Below are 16,141 nucleotides of genomic sequence, written 5' to 3' on the forward strand. Positions count from 1 at the left end.
CACATTTGTCCTAAGGGACCAAGGACACACATTTGGCTGTTGTGTGACCTCCTGGTCACTGTGCCCTGCCAGAAGCCAGTAAGGAGTGGGTGTGCTTTGCCTGGAGCACATATGAGGGGTGTCTGTCTGGGATAGAGTGGGTCATTGTGGGATCAGGACCAAGTCCCTTCACTGGCTCAGACCACTCCTCAGCAAAGAGGAAAAACACGAGCCTGTCAGGGCATGTGCAGAGCACAGCAGCTCTGCCAGAGCCTCTTCTGGAGCATCACAGGGGCAGCAAGAGCTGCTGATGTTTCCCCGAGAAGGAGCACTTGGACTTTGCCTGGCATGTCGGCCTCTGCTGATCTGCCGGCAGGCATTGCTGTGCTGGGGGCAGAGGAGGCTGCTCTGTGCAAAGCTGGCTCAGTGCCCCCGTGCTGCCCCAGGCCTCTGGCTCCATCGACCTGCTTACAGGAAGGAATAAAGATTCTGCAGGTAAGCATCGACCAAGGATCGTGTTCCTGTGCAATAAAACATGCTGCAGAATGAGCCTCTTCATCACAGCGGGCTGCAGGGTGTGACACCCGTGTGTTGCTGCTGGGTTCCGGATAGGAACTGGTCTGGTGTGAAATGCGGCTCGGCTGCCCCCTCTCCACGCCGGGCCTCTGACAGCAGCGGCCGTTCGGGAACGGGGAAGAGCTGGGATCGCTTCTCACCGGGAATGATCAGGGACCAAACCTGGCTGCCTGGTGGGTGACACGGGTCCCGTTCCGGGAGCGGGCAGGGCCCTACAGGGACACAGGGAGCCGTAGCTCGGGAAGCGCCGCCGTGGGGCCGCAGCACCGGCTCGGCTGCGTTGGGATGCGCTCGGGGGCCGCTGCCTGCAGTACCGGGGCGCGTCCCGCAGGGGGCGCCTCGGCCGGGGCTGCGGGGCGGGGCCGGGGCGGAGCGCCCGCCCGGGGCCGGAGCCGTGCGCGCCCCGCGGCCTTTTCTGGGAGGGCGGCGGGGCCCTGGCGGGGCTGTGGTTTGGCAGCGCCTCGGGGAGACGGGCACGGTCCCCGCGGCCGTGACTGGGCTGTAACGGGGAGCCGGACGCTGCCCGGCCGTGAGGTCGGGGCTGGCTGCTGGCAAAGGGGCCGGGGTCCCCGCCCTTTCCGGGCTGCGCTGTGCGCTTGGGGAGACCTTTGGGTGTCTGCGGACATGGACGAGGCGTTCCGGAGCTCGGGCCCAGGGTGAGTACGTGCTCTCCCACCTCGGGGCTGTCCCGAACTGCGGTTCCCAGCCGGGGGCAGGAGCAGCCGTGCCGGGGCTGTGCCGGGAGCTCAGGGCTGCCCCGGCCTGGGGCCTATCCCGCGGCAAAGTGTGACATGGCAGAGAAGGGAGTCAAGGGTGCTCTGGAACTTGGAACCTACACCAGTGTTTTCCAAACGTACTCGCAGGGGTTCAGCTGCGAGGAAGCTGCAGAGAAGGCTGCCCGGCACTGCTCCCCAAAATGGACCCTCCCCGAATGGGGTCTCGCAGAAGATGGAGCAATTGCAGCCACCGGGTCATTGCTGTGAAATTCGGTCAGTCTGGGGAAGGCTTTCCTGACTGTCCCTGTCTCCGAGCCAGCTGTGCCTTGTCCAGCGGCCGTGCCTGGGCAGCCCGGCTCGGCACAGCTGGGTCCCTGCTCCCAGGCTCACCGGAGGGAGGCAGAGCCACCAAAGGAAGGGGCAGATGGGGCCTGCAGCCACGGCAGGAGGAGGGAGAGGAGGCAAAGCCTCTGCACCCGCCCTGGGCCCAGGAGAAGCTTCTGAGAGGCAGCGGGGGCTCGTGTTTGTCCAGAAAGCTCAGGAGCTCCAGGGAGGCTCAGGGGAGTGCCCCGGGGAAAGGAAAGGGGGCAGGTGAGGGTGCACAGGGGTCGGCTGCAGTCCTTCGAAGCAGGGTCTGCTTTCACCACTGCGTTGTGCTGCCTGCAGGGACCTGTGGTGTGCATTGGGAGCTCCTGCTGGGGCAAAAGCTTTGTCTTCCAATGGGCAAAGCTGCAGCCTCTTCCTCACCAGGGACTGCCTCCACACAGGAAGCAGCACAGGGGACTGGCCGAGGGGCTCAGCCTGGGCACGGCCCCAGCAGGAGCAGCCCTGGGCACACTGGCACAGGAGGATGAGCCCAGGTGAGGAGCACGGCCCCAGCGTGGCACCAAGAGAGGCTGGCACAGGAGGATGAGGCCAGGTGAGTGCTCTGACCTGGGCAGCTTTGGGGAAGGTTGCGGGATCAGGCAGGAAGGAAGGAATGCCCCGATGCACATGACCTGAGGAAGTTGTGCCGGGCTATGGCTGAGGGGAACGCGCTGTGCTGGTTCTGGTGCTGGCCCTGCCGGGGGCCCCTTTGGGGCTGGCAGCAGGCTGCAGCAGGGCCAGGGTCACGGCTGTGCCTCTGCACTGTGCTTGGCTGTTCCTTGGGAAGAACATGGTTGTGCTGTGGTTTCTGGTTGTGTGGCCTGTCCTGTCCTGCCGTGGTTTGGGGCTGCACTGGCAGTGCTCCTGGACAGGGCCCTGGCTGCAGCGGGGCTGGGACAGGAACTGGGGCTGGGATTCAGCTGTGCCTGACAGTGGTGGGAGCCGTCACTGCGAAGGGAGCTGGGAGAAGGGGCTGCACCAGAGCTGCCCGGGGGCGGCTTCTCCTCACACCATCAGCAGCCATCAGGGCTGCTGCTGCTTTGGCTTCTGGTCCCAGACGGGCTGGGGACGATCCTGCCCCGCTCCCCCTCCCGGGGGGCTTCTGGTTGTTCTGGGCCCCTCGTGGCCGGTGGCATTTGCTCCTTAGTGCTGGCCTTGGCTCGGCGTTGTTTGAGGGACGTGCCCTGTGGCGTGTTCAGGCTGGGATCAGGGTTGTGCTGGGCCTGGCCCAGTGGTGTTTGTCAGGATGGGCAGCACGGTCTGTGGCTCCCCAGTCCTGCTCTGGGGCAGGGTGAGAGTGGCTGGGGGAAGGTGCTGGGCCAGGCCAGGCTCAGCCCCAGTGTTGTTTGGTGGCTGGTTCCCACAGTGCCCCTCACTGAGCAGAGGGCTTGCAGCAATCTGTGCCTCCTCCTCTGCTCTTCTGGGCAGAAACGTGCATTTTTGGGGCTGAGCCCTGAGCTCTCCCGTTGAGATTTCTGCCTCCCTGTCCTCGGTGCACGGTCTGTGCCCAAAGCAGGGGCAGCAGGGAGGGAAGGGCTGCCCCTGCCTGGGAGGGGGGACAGGCATCTCGTGTGGGGCTGTGCTGTGCACCCCGGGGGTGCTGACTGACCCCCTTTGTGCACAGACAGAGGAGACGCTGCTGCACCACGTCCCTGCAGAGCCCCCCCTCCCTTCTGCTCTCAGGGGTGGGACTGGGAGCCACCTCCGTGCAGACAGAGAGCGGCCCCTGGTCTGGCTTCACTCCCCGAGGGAAGAGGCTGCTCAGAGCTCCTGATCAGGGACATCCACGCCTGCACCTGGCTGGGAATCCGGGGTGCACCAGTTCCAGACCCAGCCACGAGAGGTTCCTGCTGCAGCTGCAGGTGAGCTCAGCTCTCCCTCAGGGACACCTGTGCCTGTGACAGCTCCAGCTGATGGACACCGGACGAGAGCTGTTCCTGGTGCTCACAGCTCCTGCTGATGGACCCCTGCTGACTTATTGGTCAGGATATCTGAGGGCCCAGGTGATGTCTGTTCCTTCTGCTTGTTTCAATTGCAGGTGTTACCCAGTGCAGCTTGCTGAACCTCCAGCTCTGGCTGTGGCGTGTTCTTCATTCCAGCTCTGGAACTGAGATGCTGCAGTTGATGGCTGCTCCAGTTCCTTCCAGCTCTGCCCTAATAACTGCTGCTTTTTGTTACAAGCCACTTTAAAGCTCCAGCTAATTGCAGTTATCTGGGCTTTTGGCCAAGTTGTCCATGACTCACTGTCATCAATTACATATAACTATTAACTTTGTTATAACTGTTAACTATTTATTGTCATAAAGTTATTGTTTAAATAGAAGTCATAACTGTTGTAGTGGCTGTGCACAATAAACAGTTGGACATGGAAAAGGGGCTGAAAAGTGCTTTTCTTTCCTGAGACTGTCTCAGACCCCTGAAACAGCCTGGGCCGTGCCGGTGTCCCTACGTTTGGGGACCAAGGCGATCGGACCCCTCCTCCGGAGAAGGAGCCTCATCCCCAGCCCTCCCCCCCAAAGGCCCTCCCCAGCCTCTGCTCTGGGGGCTGAAAGCAGCCAGCTGAGCTGCTGTTTCCAGGTTTCTGGGAAGTGCCCCTTGGTCATTTGTCTGAGTCCCAGAAACACTGGACAAGACCTGCATCCCCCCTCCCCCCGGGATCCCCTCCTAGTGAGGGGCCCCTGTTACTCGGACCCCCCACCCCAGGACCCCCCCAGTGTGATGTAGGGACAGCCGGAGCCCCGGCGCTGTGGGGCGCTGTGTTGCACTGCAATGGGGGGACCCCAGCGAGGGCGGGGGCGCCGGGCTCCGGCCCTCAGGGCTTTATTATTGCCCGGCACCCCGAGCCCCGCGGTTGCGAGGGAAGGAGAACGAGAATAGGGGAGCGGAGGGGTAGGTTAGGGCAGGTGGGGAGAGGTCGGGGTGCGCAGGGCAGCAGGGAACGGGGCTGGGGGGAAGGCAGGGTGGAGGAAGGAGCAGGACTGAGGGCAGGTGGGGAGAGACGATGGGGGAGGGGGGTGGGGGAAAGCGGAGCAGGGAAAAGGGGGGAGGATCAAGGTGGGCTTGGGGCTGGGATCGGGGCCGGCATCGCCGCGGGCGGCAAAAGCCACTCCGGGACAGGCGCTGCCGCTCCGGCTGCGGCCGGCGCAGGGCTGAGTCCTGCCGGGGCTCCAGGCATGCTCCGGCTGCGGCAGCAAGGAACCGGTGCTGTGCCAGTGCCATGCCCGCCAGGAGGACGACGCTTGCTGGGAGCAGCCTCTGGATCGCGGCTGGAAGCGGGAAGGACGCGGACACCGCCCGTACCGGCCCCGGGACCCCATCGGTATCGCCGCTCACTCGGCGCCGCCCCGCAGCGCCCCCGGCCCGGTAACCCCACGAGCACCGCGCTCCCCTGCGAGCCACAGCGCCCGCAGCCCCTTCTCCGTGCCCGCACCCCCGGGGCTGCAGCGCCCCGGCCGGGAGCAGCCGCTCTGGGACGGCCGCTGGGGCCGGGGCGTTGCTGCTCCCGCTCCCGTTGTGCCTGGTGTGGGACTGGAGCCCCAGGGAAACGCGAGGGAAAAAAACCCCAGTGTTAAAAAACCAGTGACAATTGTTTGTTCTTTATTTCCAGAGCCGTGAGGATCACCGAGTCAAATGCTGAGAAGTGACCAGCCCAGCTGCACATCGAACACAGAATTTTGGTCTTCTCAGCACCCTGCTCCAATCACCTGAGCCAATCCCAGGGTTGTTCCAAAGGTCCTGTGTGGGATGGGAGTGAGTGCTGCCAGTAAGAGACCTCCTCTACAAATGCAGCTCCTTCCCTTCTGCTAATGCTGCTTTACACACCAGCCCCTGCAATGGCTCTAGGGCAGAACTGGCTGGCACTCAGCATGTCAGCACCAAACTCTTCCCCATGACCCTGATTCTTCTGCCCTTTCCAGGACTTACCCAGCAGCTGTAAATGTGCTCACACAATGTCCCGTTGTTTCCCCAGGAAGAAGCGAACAAGACAAGTCCTGAGGGTTACCCTGCTCCGTGGGGAAGTTCCTCTGGAGAGTGGCAGGGGGCGTTTCCTGCAGGTGAGCGTTGCCAGCTCAAAGTGACGGTGGCTGCTGGGGCCGGGGCTGTTTCTGGGCCCAGAGGCCTCGGTGTCTCCTGCTCGCTGCCAGCCGTGCTCCTTGGTGTTCCCTCAGGGTGTCCCAGTGGGCTGGGAGCGCAGGGCAGGAGGAGCCAGAAGCTCCTGAAGGCAGCAGCCCCTCGTGTCTGTGGGATCTGCAGGAGGAGCTGTGCCTGCACCGTGGCTCCTGGGCCAGGGGCTGCTCTGAGCAGGCACGTGGAAATGCTCCAGCCCACACAGAGCACCAAGAGCCCGGAAGGAGCCCAAGGAGCAGCTGGCATTACCTGGGAATGGAGGCACGGCCCGTTTGCACAGGGGCTCACGCAGCAATTCCTGGTTCAGAGCTCCCCCACAGCTGCCAGCTATGTCCCAGCCACCCCAAATCCCTTCCCTCCTGCCCAGCCTGAGGCCACCATCCATCAGCACCATTGAAGCCAAGGCAATCTTTCCCCACAGATACTGAATCCCAGGCAGTAGCCCTCAGAGATAGCTGAAAATCAGTGGGATGGAGTTTGGAGTTTTTCAGGATCCAGCTGCAAGTGCACAAGTGGTGGAAAGCTTTCACAGGTAGGTCCCACTGGAGGTGTGCTGAAGACAGGGATGTGCATCGCTTTCCTGAGGGAAAAGAATCTGTAGAGGCCACTGCTGAGGCTCTGAAAGGAGCTGAGCTTCTGCAGGGAGAGATGTCCCCCCCTGGGCACAGGGGCTGCCCCAGCACAGGCTGGGAGCACATCTGGCCACTGCCTTCTCCTGCTTTAGACATCAACTGGATGTTCTCCATCCTGGAGCTCAGGGGCTGAAATCAGCTCAGTTCCAGGCAGCTCTGTCCAGTGACCCCAGGGACACCATTGGGGTGAGGGTTATAAACAGCCAGTTCTATGGAATGTAACCCTGTCCTTGTCCCTGTGCTGCTGCTGAGCTTCCTTGGAAGCTCTGCTGGCTCCTGACACAGCTGCTGTCCAAGGCAGCAGCTCTGCATGGGAATGCTCACACTCCATGGGGCACTGGGAGGTTACTGCAGTGGGAATGGAGCAGGGAATTTGGGGCTCTGGGTATAATTCATCAGAACCAGCACAGCTGACAGGGAACCCCAAATCTGGGCACCACACAGAGAACAATCTTTGTCCTGCCCTGTCAGCTCAACCCCCTGGGCTGGGAAGTTTTGGGAATTAAATGTATGGAATTATACAAATCACAGCAAGTGGCATCACGCAGAGGGACAATCCAGGTCCTAGACAATTCCTCCACAATCCACTATGGGGGAAAACACCCTGTGCCTGCCAGGAGCTCTGACTGCTTTTCCTACCAGCTCCTGAGCAGTGTCAGGGCCACCATGAGAGCTTTAAAATCCAAATAAACCCCATATCCCACACAGTGATAATCCAAATAAAGAAATGCATTCTTGTCATCAAAGCTCAAAACTGTGTTAGGAGTTCTGACAACAAGTTAATGGGATTCCCAGCAATCTCATCAATGCTCTTGGTTTCATTTTTATGTAGTTTTAATCCCTCAGTGGGCAGCCTGTACAACTTATCCTGGGATTTAGAGGTTGCGCAGGGCTGGCTTTGGATTGACCTTCACCTCTGGCCCCAGCCTGTGCAAACACACCTTGTGCCAGGGTGGGTGAACTCCTCACCTCAGCTTTTCCCTCCTAAATATCCCCTACTTATTTCCCTGTAGATTAACTCAGACTTTGCCCCAAACCATCCATTCCTCACCTCCATGTGGCCTCCAGGTGTCCATTCTGCTCCTCACAGGTGCCCTGGTGACACCATGTTGGTCCCTTTGCCCTTCTCCAGCCCGAGGCTGCTCCTCTGCTCGCTCTCTCCAGCCTCATCCCACAGGGATCCTCTTGTCCCTTCCCTGCTGGTGCTGCCAAGGAAGGAGGACACAGTGAGTCCCAGGGCTGCCCCTCAGCCCTGGAGAGTCCTGGCTGTGGGCCCTCGGATTTCCCAGGGGAATTGTCTGCTGGGCTCCCTTCAATGACCTCAGCAATTCCCTCACAAATGCCACCTCACTCCCCCTGACATCCCCTCACATTGCATTTTCCTACACAAACAGTTCTTGTATCCCCTCTAGGTTACACCAGGTTTGCAGCTACATGAATGGCATCATCTGTGCCCACTGCTCGTTATTCACCCAACCAAAATCAAGAGCAAATGTTGATTGGGCTTTAAGAACTTGAAATAAATTTAAATCAAAATAAATCACCTTTTTCTTCTGGGTTTTTTCCCTTTGGATGCTGGACTTAGCTCTGAGGATGTGTGCTGAGCTCTGGGTGGAGGGGCCTGTCAGGCTGAATGGCTGAGTTTGTGTTCTTCTCACTGGGGCATCAGAAATTGCCCCAGTCCCTTTCCCAGGCTGTTCCCAGGCTGTGCTCAGGCTGTGGCAGCACAGGCAGATGCAGCTCTCAGCACTCCCTGCTCCAAACACAACTCTGGCCTCCGTTGCAATCTGTCTCTGCTGGGAGGTTTTCTCCTAGAGAAATCAAAGAATTGCTCATGGCACTTTGGAGACTCAATCTGCACAAAGGGAAGTAAGGAATAAAATCCTGCTCCAGGAGCCCTTGGGATCTGCAGGGCTGCTTAGGGAAGGGACATTCACTCCCTGCAGTGCCCCCAGCCCACCTGCAGCACCAGCACAGGCTGCCAGCTGGGCTCTGCCAGCCCCTCTCTGTCACCCTCCCTGTGCTGCTCCCTCTCAGTGCCCTGGGCAATCCAGCCCTGAGCCTGAGCAGCCCAAAGCTCTGGCTGGCAGCCCAGGGACAAAGGGACCCTGCCAGGGATGAGGCACATTCCCAGCCAACGCTCCCAACAGAGCACAGAGGCCCCCCTGGAGCTCCTGGGTGGGGCTGGCAGGAGGGCACAGCCCCAGTGGGGTGGCAGTGGCAGTGACAGCAGCAAAGTGCCACGGTCTGGTGGCACAGCAGAGACACCAAGGGCAGCAGTGCCCAGGGAGGGGCACAATGAATTCTGCTCCCTGTGCTGCCCCATCCCAGCAGGAAAGCTCCAGGGGGGATGGAAACTCCTCCCCTTCCCCCAGCCCCAGGTAAGCCCTGCTCGGTTTCACACACCCAGCTCTCACCTCCAGCTGCTCTGGGGCTGCTGCCACATTCCTGCCAAGGTGCCAAAGCCACTTGGGACAGGGCTCCCTCTGTGTCCCAGGGGATGGCAGGGACCAGGGTGCTCCAGCAAGGACAGCCTGAAACCAGAGCAGATGTGTCAGGGTTAGCAATGGGCTGGGGACAGGAGCTCTAAACCCAGATTGCTGAAAACAGCCCCCAAAATGTTCCATGATCACACCTTTAAAACGGCTCCAAAGGGCAGCAGCTCCACTGCCAGACCAGCACCTGCACCATTCCCTGTGCCAGCCCTGGCTCACTGAAAAACAAAACAAATCAACCATCACACAGGCCTTGTTTGCAGAATTCCTGCTCCAAACCCTCACCTTTCCTGCCCAGCACTGAGGGAAATCTGACACAGCATTATAAATAACCTTTGCTGAGAGCAGCCATCACCCCAGTCCCCCAGCCTTGGCAAGATTTGCAGTGAATGGAGCTAAGTTCTAACCCTGAACCTAAATTCCTGTCAGTTTTTGGTAGAAAGATACTGGACAGTAAATCATGCAACAGAATTGAAAAACTGCACAAGGAATAACAAGGCCCAGAGCAAACCCAACCACCCCCATCACTGCTGCACCCCAGTTCTGGGAGAAATGCTGATATCATTTCTAAATACTCCCCTTCCCTCCCACTCAGTCTCCAGCCCAAAGCCCACTTCTCACAGACACAAACTAACAAGCCTGAGGCATTGTTCCCAGCAGCAGATGCAATTCCTGAACTCCCTTTTCCCTGGATTGCTCTTCTAAGCACTTGCAGGAAACTCACCTGAGCCCAGAGACTGTTGTGCTTTCCCAGAGGGAAACAGAGCCTGATGGGCCCAGCTCTGGCACCACATTCCCCTTGTCCCTGCTGACCTGGGAGGCCACAGGTGAGCCCAGTCCCTCAGAGCCCATCCCTGGCACCAGGAGAGCTGGAGCTGTTCCCAGATCCCAGTGCCCTGCAGGGCTGTGCTGACAGAGCACAGGCTGAGCTCTGTGCCCGCACCATCCCTCATTCTCCTCCCAGTGCTCCCAAACCCTCCCAGCCCTGCCCCTGTGCCAGGCCCTGCCCCAGCCCCAGCAGAGGCTGTCACCCAGCCCTGCAGCAGCTGCCCCCCCTGGCAGGGCTGGGAATGCACCGAGAGCTCCTGACCCCAGAGCAGTCCTGGGGGCACAGGCAGTGCCCAAGCTGCCCCTCAGGGCACAGCCAACACCACAGCTCCCTCAGCCCCAGGGAACTCTGGCATTTGTCCCTTCACCTCTGCCCTTGTCCAGCAGACACAGCTGGGGCTGGGCTGGCAGGAATGGCATTCCCATGGCAGTCAGTCCCAGCAGAGAGGAAAAGAGGAGCCCTGTGTCCCTCTGACTTACCCCACAGCGTGGGCAGGACCAGAGCCCTCCAGCAGAGCCCTGGTGCTGAGGCCTCTTGCCTTTGGCTGCCCAAACACCAAAGCTTTTGGCAAAGATGGGAGGAGTTTGATGATTTTTCCTGCCCTGAAAGAGAGGAGAAAAAGAAAATTAAGTCCACTGTGGAAGTCAAAGGATCCCAGCTCTCAGACTTCTGCTCTGATTGGTCCCTATGGGGTTTTATCATGAGAGGTGACACCAATTCAAACATCAACGTGTCCTTTCCCAGCATTTTTATTCCTGACTATTTCAGACAATAAAAGGATGCTCATTTTCCATATTGCATTCTCTGCCTAATTTGAACAGAACCATTTTTATCCCAGACCCCACGTGTCAGCCATTCCATCCTTTACCACTGGACTTGGCACAAAGGCAGGGACACCTGGGATGCTGCATCACAAGAAATCCCAAAGAGAATCCCCTCCAAAACCTCACAGAGAAAGGGTTTTTGCTTTTGGGACACAAGAAAGGCCTTTGACCATTTGCATCCACGTGCAAAGCCCACACTGAGCACTTGGTTTTAAAGATGTTGCACTTGAAGTTACAGACATGGAATTGCTTTGGGATTTGGCATTTCCTGCACCCACACAAACACATTAAAGGAATGAAGTGCAGAGTCCTGAAGTTTGGTTATTCCAATGCTGTTTTGGTAGTGCCACTTGACACACCAAAATCCACAGCAACACTTCAAAAAATGAAAAGCAACTTTCACCCCACATCCCCCTTCCTTTAGATTTTGCAGTTTTGGGGTCCTCTTAAGAACAGGTTAAAGGAAAGAAGAAGAAAAGCCCAGGACCTGCTACCAGCCAGTGCACCAAGCACCTGTTTTCCACAGATTCTCCTCACAGCTGATGGCTTTTCTAAGAAAGCTTCAGTTCCCCCTTACCACAATCACCTGGCAGCACTCACCATCAGCCCCAAAGGCAGTGTCCATCTCTGAGCTGTCCCAGGGAGCTCAGTCCCTCTCTGTGGGACAAACCTGCTCTGGGCCCCAGAGCTGACTCCAATCCCTGCTGGCTGAACTGTGCAGCTGTAGGATCCAGCTGGATGCTGCAGGGCAGAGTGTGTGACCCTGTGTGAAAGCCAGGCTCCAAAGGCAGCCCCTGGTGCCCCAGCACTGCTGCTGGAAGCGCTGGCAGCCCCTGGCACAGATGGGATGGAGCCTTCCCACAGCTCTGTGCCCTGGCACCCAGGGTGGCACAGCACAGAGGCTGCTGGAAGTGAAACCAACGCTGCATTTCCATGGGCACTGATGGCACTGAGAGCCCCAGCCCAGAGCTGCTTCTCCCTGCCCAGCACAGCAGCTCCAAGTGCTGCTGCAGGCCCAGGCTCTGAGGGAGCCCTGCAGCTGTGACAGCAACGCAGCAACAACAATTCCCAGGCACAGAGAGGTCCCCAGCTGCTCCAACAACTGAACCTCTGTGCCCAGCTCAGGCTGTCCCTGCTCCAGGCAGGAGGAGCCACACAGCCCCGAGACCGGGCTCACACCCTGCCCTGCAGCAGGGAACAAGGGGTTCAGGAACCTTTGGGGACACGTCTGTCCCCAGAGGGGTTTGACAAAACATCCAGCAGTGTGGATCTGTAACAAAGACAGCTTGTACTTATCCTTGCAACAGACTCGCCTATGTTATTTCCTCAAAGTCTCTGTTTTAATGTATTTTGCTATTCCAGGTGTTTAAACAAGACTGACCATGAGCTCTGCACCTTTGCCACGCTCCCAGCCCTAAGGAAGAGCTGGATATCCTCACACCCATCCAATCTGAGGGAGTGCTGCAGCATTTAAACATTTAAAAGCCACCCCTGCCCCGAGGGTGTCCAGCCCTGGGAGGTGCCCGGGTGCCAGCCCAGCACTGGTTATGGGACACCAGGAGAGCAGCAGACAACACCCACTGCAGCCTCTGCACTCTCAGCACTCCGGCTGCACCATCCTCGCTGCTCAGCCACTCTCAGCTCTGTTCCCAGGACTCCCAGCAGGAACCTGAGGGCCCTTTCCAGATGCAATACTCAAAGAGCCACTGCTCTCCTCTCTGCCCACCCTCCTGCCCCAGCTTTCACCCCTTGATCGCCACCACCCCACCCAGGACACAGGAGGAGGCTCTCAGGTGCCAGCTGAGACCCAAATCGTTCCAGTGCCTCAGGAAATAAATACAAATAAACTCGTCCCTTCTAGGGTAACAAAATGTCTCGGTGCCCAGCTCCTGTTTCCTAAGGCAAAACACACGGAGCAGGGGAAATGGCAAGTCCCAAACCCAACCAAACCTGGTTTGCCATCGGTTTCCACCAGGACTGCTCAGGGTTCCCACTGCCCCTCAGCTGCAGCCACAGGAGCAGCTTCTCTCTGGGACCCAGGGGGGGCACAGGGACCCCCATCCCGCTGCTTCCCGGGACACAGAGCCCAGCCCAGCCCACAATGAAACATAACAAATGCAGTTATTGCCTCTGCCATTCCTGTATTAGCTGTGGCACAGTGTTATTGACCACAGAACTCCTGAGAGAATACAATCTGTAACTACTGCTTCTGATAAAGTATCATCTGGCAGTTCGTGTATGCACTGCAGAGCTTTTGTAAATAGCAGTGTAAGAGATACTATTTTAGACTGTAGCATAATAGAGACTGTGAAATGTTAAAATGCTTTTACATGTAAAGAACTCAGAAAATGGTGTAAGGTAATTAGGTGATTTCCCACATTTGGGGACAATCTTATCTGAAACACAAGATAACAGAAACAGAAACCAGAGCACCGAGAAAAAAGGAAAATATTATTGATCCTCGTTATCAAATAACGAGGGAGTGAAAATAAAACAGGATGGCACCACAGGAAGAAATAAAGTATATTGGTTTAATCCACAAGATGGCACGAAGGTTAAAACCAAGCAAAAGAACATCTAAACTCCAAGGACTGTTTGAACTTGTATAAACTCTAATGAATATGCACACACCACTGCAATGGAACAGAACCTAGAGAACACGGTTTAAGGTGACCGGGTGCTCCTGGCAAACAGCCCAGCACCCCAGCGCTGCCTTTTGTCCCTTAACAAACGTGTAAAAATTCTAAAGAGTGAACTTTGTTTCTCACACAACAAAGCGCTGCCCCCGCAGCCGGGACGAGCCCCAGCTTTATTCCACGGAACGCGATCCCAGAGAGCCGCAGGGCCGGGACAGCCCCGTCCCACCCACAGCGGGTCCCCCGCAGCAGCAGCGCCCGAAGCAGCCCCGTCCCGCTGTCGGTGCCCGGCCCCGGTGCCCCCGGCCCCGCTCCCTCCGCTCCGGCCGCTCACCTGAGGGCACCGCCCGCCGCCTCCCGGCGCCGCTGCCGAGCCGAGGGCATTGGCCCCGCTCCTGGCTCCGAGGCCGCGTTCTGCGCTGCAGGGCGCGCTCCGGGGGACGCGGGCCCGGGCAGGGACAGGGTGACCCGGGCTGAGGCGGCTGTGCCAGCGCTCTGTCCCCTCACGGGCTCAGGCCGGGGAGCGGCGCCCCGCCACGGGCCGCCATTGCACCGCGGAGCAGAGTCAGGGACGGCCGAAGAGCCGAGTGCGGCCGAGTGGAGCCGACAACAGCCGAGTGTGGCCGAGAAGAGCCGATGGTACCCGAAGGGCCGACTCTGGCCGCGATTTGCCGAATCGATCCCAGTTTAGCTGAGGTGAACTGGACGGAACGGGACGGAACCGCGTTCAGCCGAACCGAACTAGATAAGCCGAACCAAGGCGAGATCAGCCGAACCATCCTGAACATTACGGGGTCGGTCGAACCGAACCGAGCTGAGCTCCGAATGCAGCGAGCGGCTCCGAGTTCAGCCGAACCGAGCCGAGCTCGGCCGAACCCGGCCTGCTGCTCTCGTGCCCATTAATTAGCGCGAGTGCAGCCACAGCCTAATGAGCACTGAACGTGTCACAGACACACCAGCCACCCTCCTGACACTGATGCTCCCAGGGATTTTTCTTTTTCCAGGGTCCAGAACTCACCCAAAGGAGTGAGAAAATGCTGTCAGCATAAGGAGCCGCACAGTTATTGGGAAGGTCCTCGCTGGACAAGTGACACAAAGGACACAGGAAGCATTTAAAGCAAACCAAATGACAAAAAGCCACCTTTAGGTCAGAGAGAGGTTGAATCCCCATAAGGAAATCCACTGAAACAATAAGTTAAGTGATGGAAATTCGGAGTTTGGCTGTGGCCACCACCTTCTGGTATGAAATGTTATCATATTATCCCAAATAGTCACAGAACAAAACAAATAAAGGCCTCTTAAATCCTAAGCTTATGAAGTGTAAGTGCAAATGAGATCAAATGCACAAATTCAGGTAAGATATGGACTGTAATCACTGTTTCTGTGGTTAATGGTTCATGTTCGAACCTGAGTGACCTCCCTCTCCTCTGTCACCTGGGTGTCCTTGCTGTGTTTCCTTGAGTGTCCCAGAATACCTTGGAAGAGATTCTTCCCCTGCTCCTGCCTGCTTTTGTCAGAAATGGTTCATTTAGACAGCACAGCACTCACAAAGAACCAGCCCCGCAGGAGTCACAGCACCATTGCCCTCACCCTGAAATCCTGGCCAACAGCACCAGCTCTGTGCTCTATCCCTGGTGAGTACTTGGGAAGGACTGGTCACCGCAGGCTGGGAGCAGGTGTGGGGAGGGGAAACAAGTCCTCAGGGCCACAGAGCAGGAACTACTTTACTGTCAACTACAAGAAACAGAAATCCTTGATCTCTTTCATAGAAATTCAATCATCAATGCACAGAGACAATTATTTTTCCCTCTTTCATAATCAGCATAGTTTGCATGCCCTGAAAATCTATGAACAAGTCACAGCTTGGTAATAATGTTTCACCTTTTGAGTGAAAGGGTAACAATAATTTCTTTAGAGCAGGCAGGGAATGTGATGATCCTGGAGTCTTTACAGACTTTGTTAAACTTCTGCTCCTTGCATGATTAATAACTAAGTAATTTTAGGTTAATAATTGGAAGTTGCAGTTGAGCTACTTCATGACTTGGCCTCCAACCATCAACAAACACACTGCTGAAGATAGAAGAGAACCTCTAACGGGAAAAACAGAGATTCCTGTTCTATTTTTGTAGTAGACAATCACAATAAGCAGGCTGCCATGGCAGCATCACACACACGTGCTGCACTTCAGTGGAAGGACTTTGATAAACACAAAGTATTCCTTTGTTTCACAGTGAGAAGGAAAACCCCTAATCCTGTTTGCAAACACCTCTTTCTAGACAATTCATTAGCTTCAAGCACAGAAAATTCTTCCAGGATTTTCTGAGCTAGCTGCTCCAATGCAAAAGGAGAGCCTCATCTGAAAAGACATGAATTTAACTCAAAAAACAAGTGATCAATCCTTTCATTCTCATTACAAATGCTACCCGAGGGGTGGCGTGATCATAGGAACAAATCAAGGAATTCAAACCTGAATTTAGGCTACATAGGGCCTCCCACTCTTTAGCAAGATTATTTTCTGTCATCAGAACCAAGTGCCAACAGCAGTACTTGTGTGCCAGGACATCTTCTGGAGCCACGACTGATAAGCACAGAAAGCAGAAACTGGGTAACAGATACTAGCTCAGACACTGAAATATATCACAGAAATGAAAATCGCACAAAGGCTTGTGCTCTGCCATAGGCCATAATCCCTCACACCCACCATTTGGGCCATGAGCTTTTAAGGAAGAGAAAAGAAGTAGAGCGGAAGTTGGCAGCAGCACACCCACTAAAGTTTATGTTTTTAAATATCACATCAAGAGCTGGAGCTTACCAAATGCTGACCTTTGCCTGCATGGAGAGCAGCTTGCAGGTGTCACTGTCATTATCCTCATGAGGCACTGCTGGATGGGCAGGTCTGACCTAAGTATCTGCAGCACCTTTAGTCATGCCTCGTGGCTGTCACTGCCTACCCACACCCA

Source organism: Melospiza melodia, chromosome 5 (genome assembly GCF_035770615.1).
Source record: "Melospiza melodia melodia isolate bMelMel2 chromosome 5, bMelMel2.pri, whole genome shotgun sequence".
NCBI classification, from domain to species: Eukaryota; Metazoa; Chordata; class Aves; order Passeriformes; family Passerellidae; genus Melospiza; species Melospiza melodia.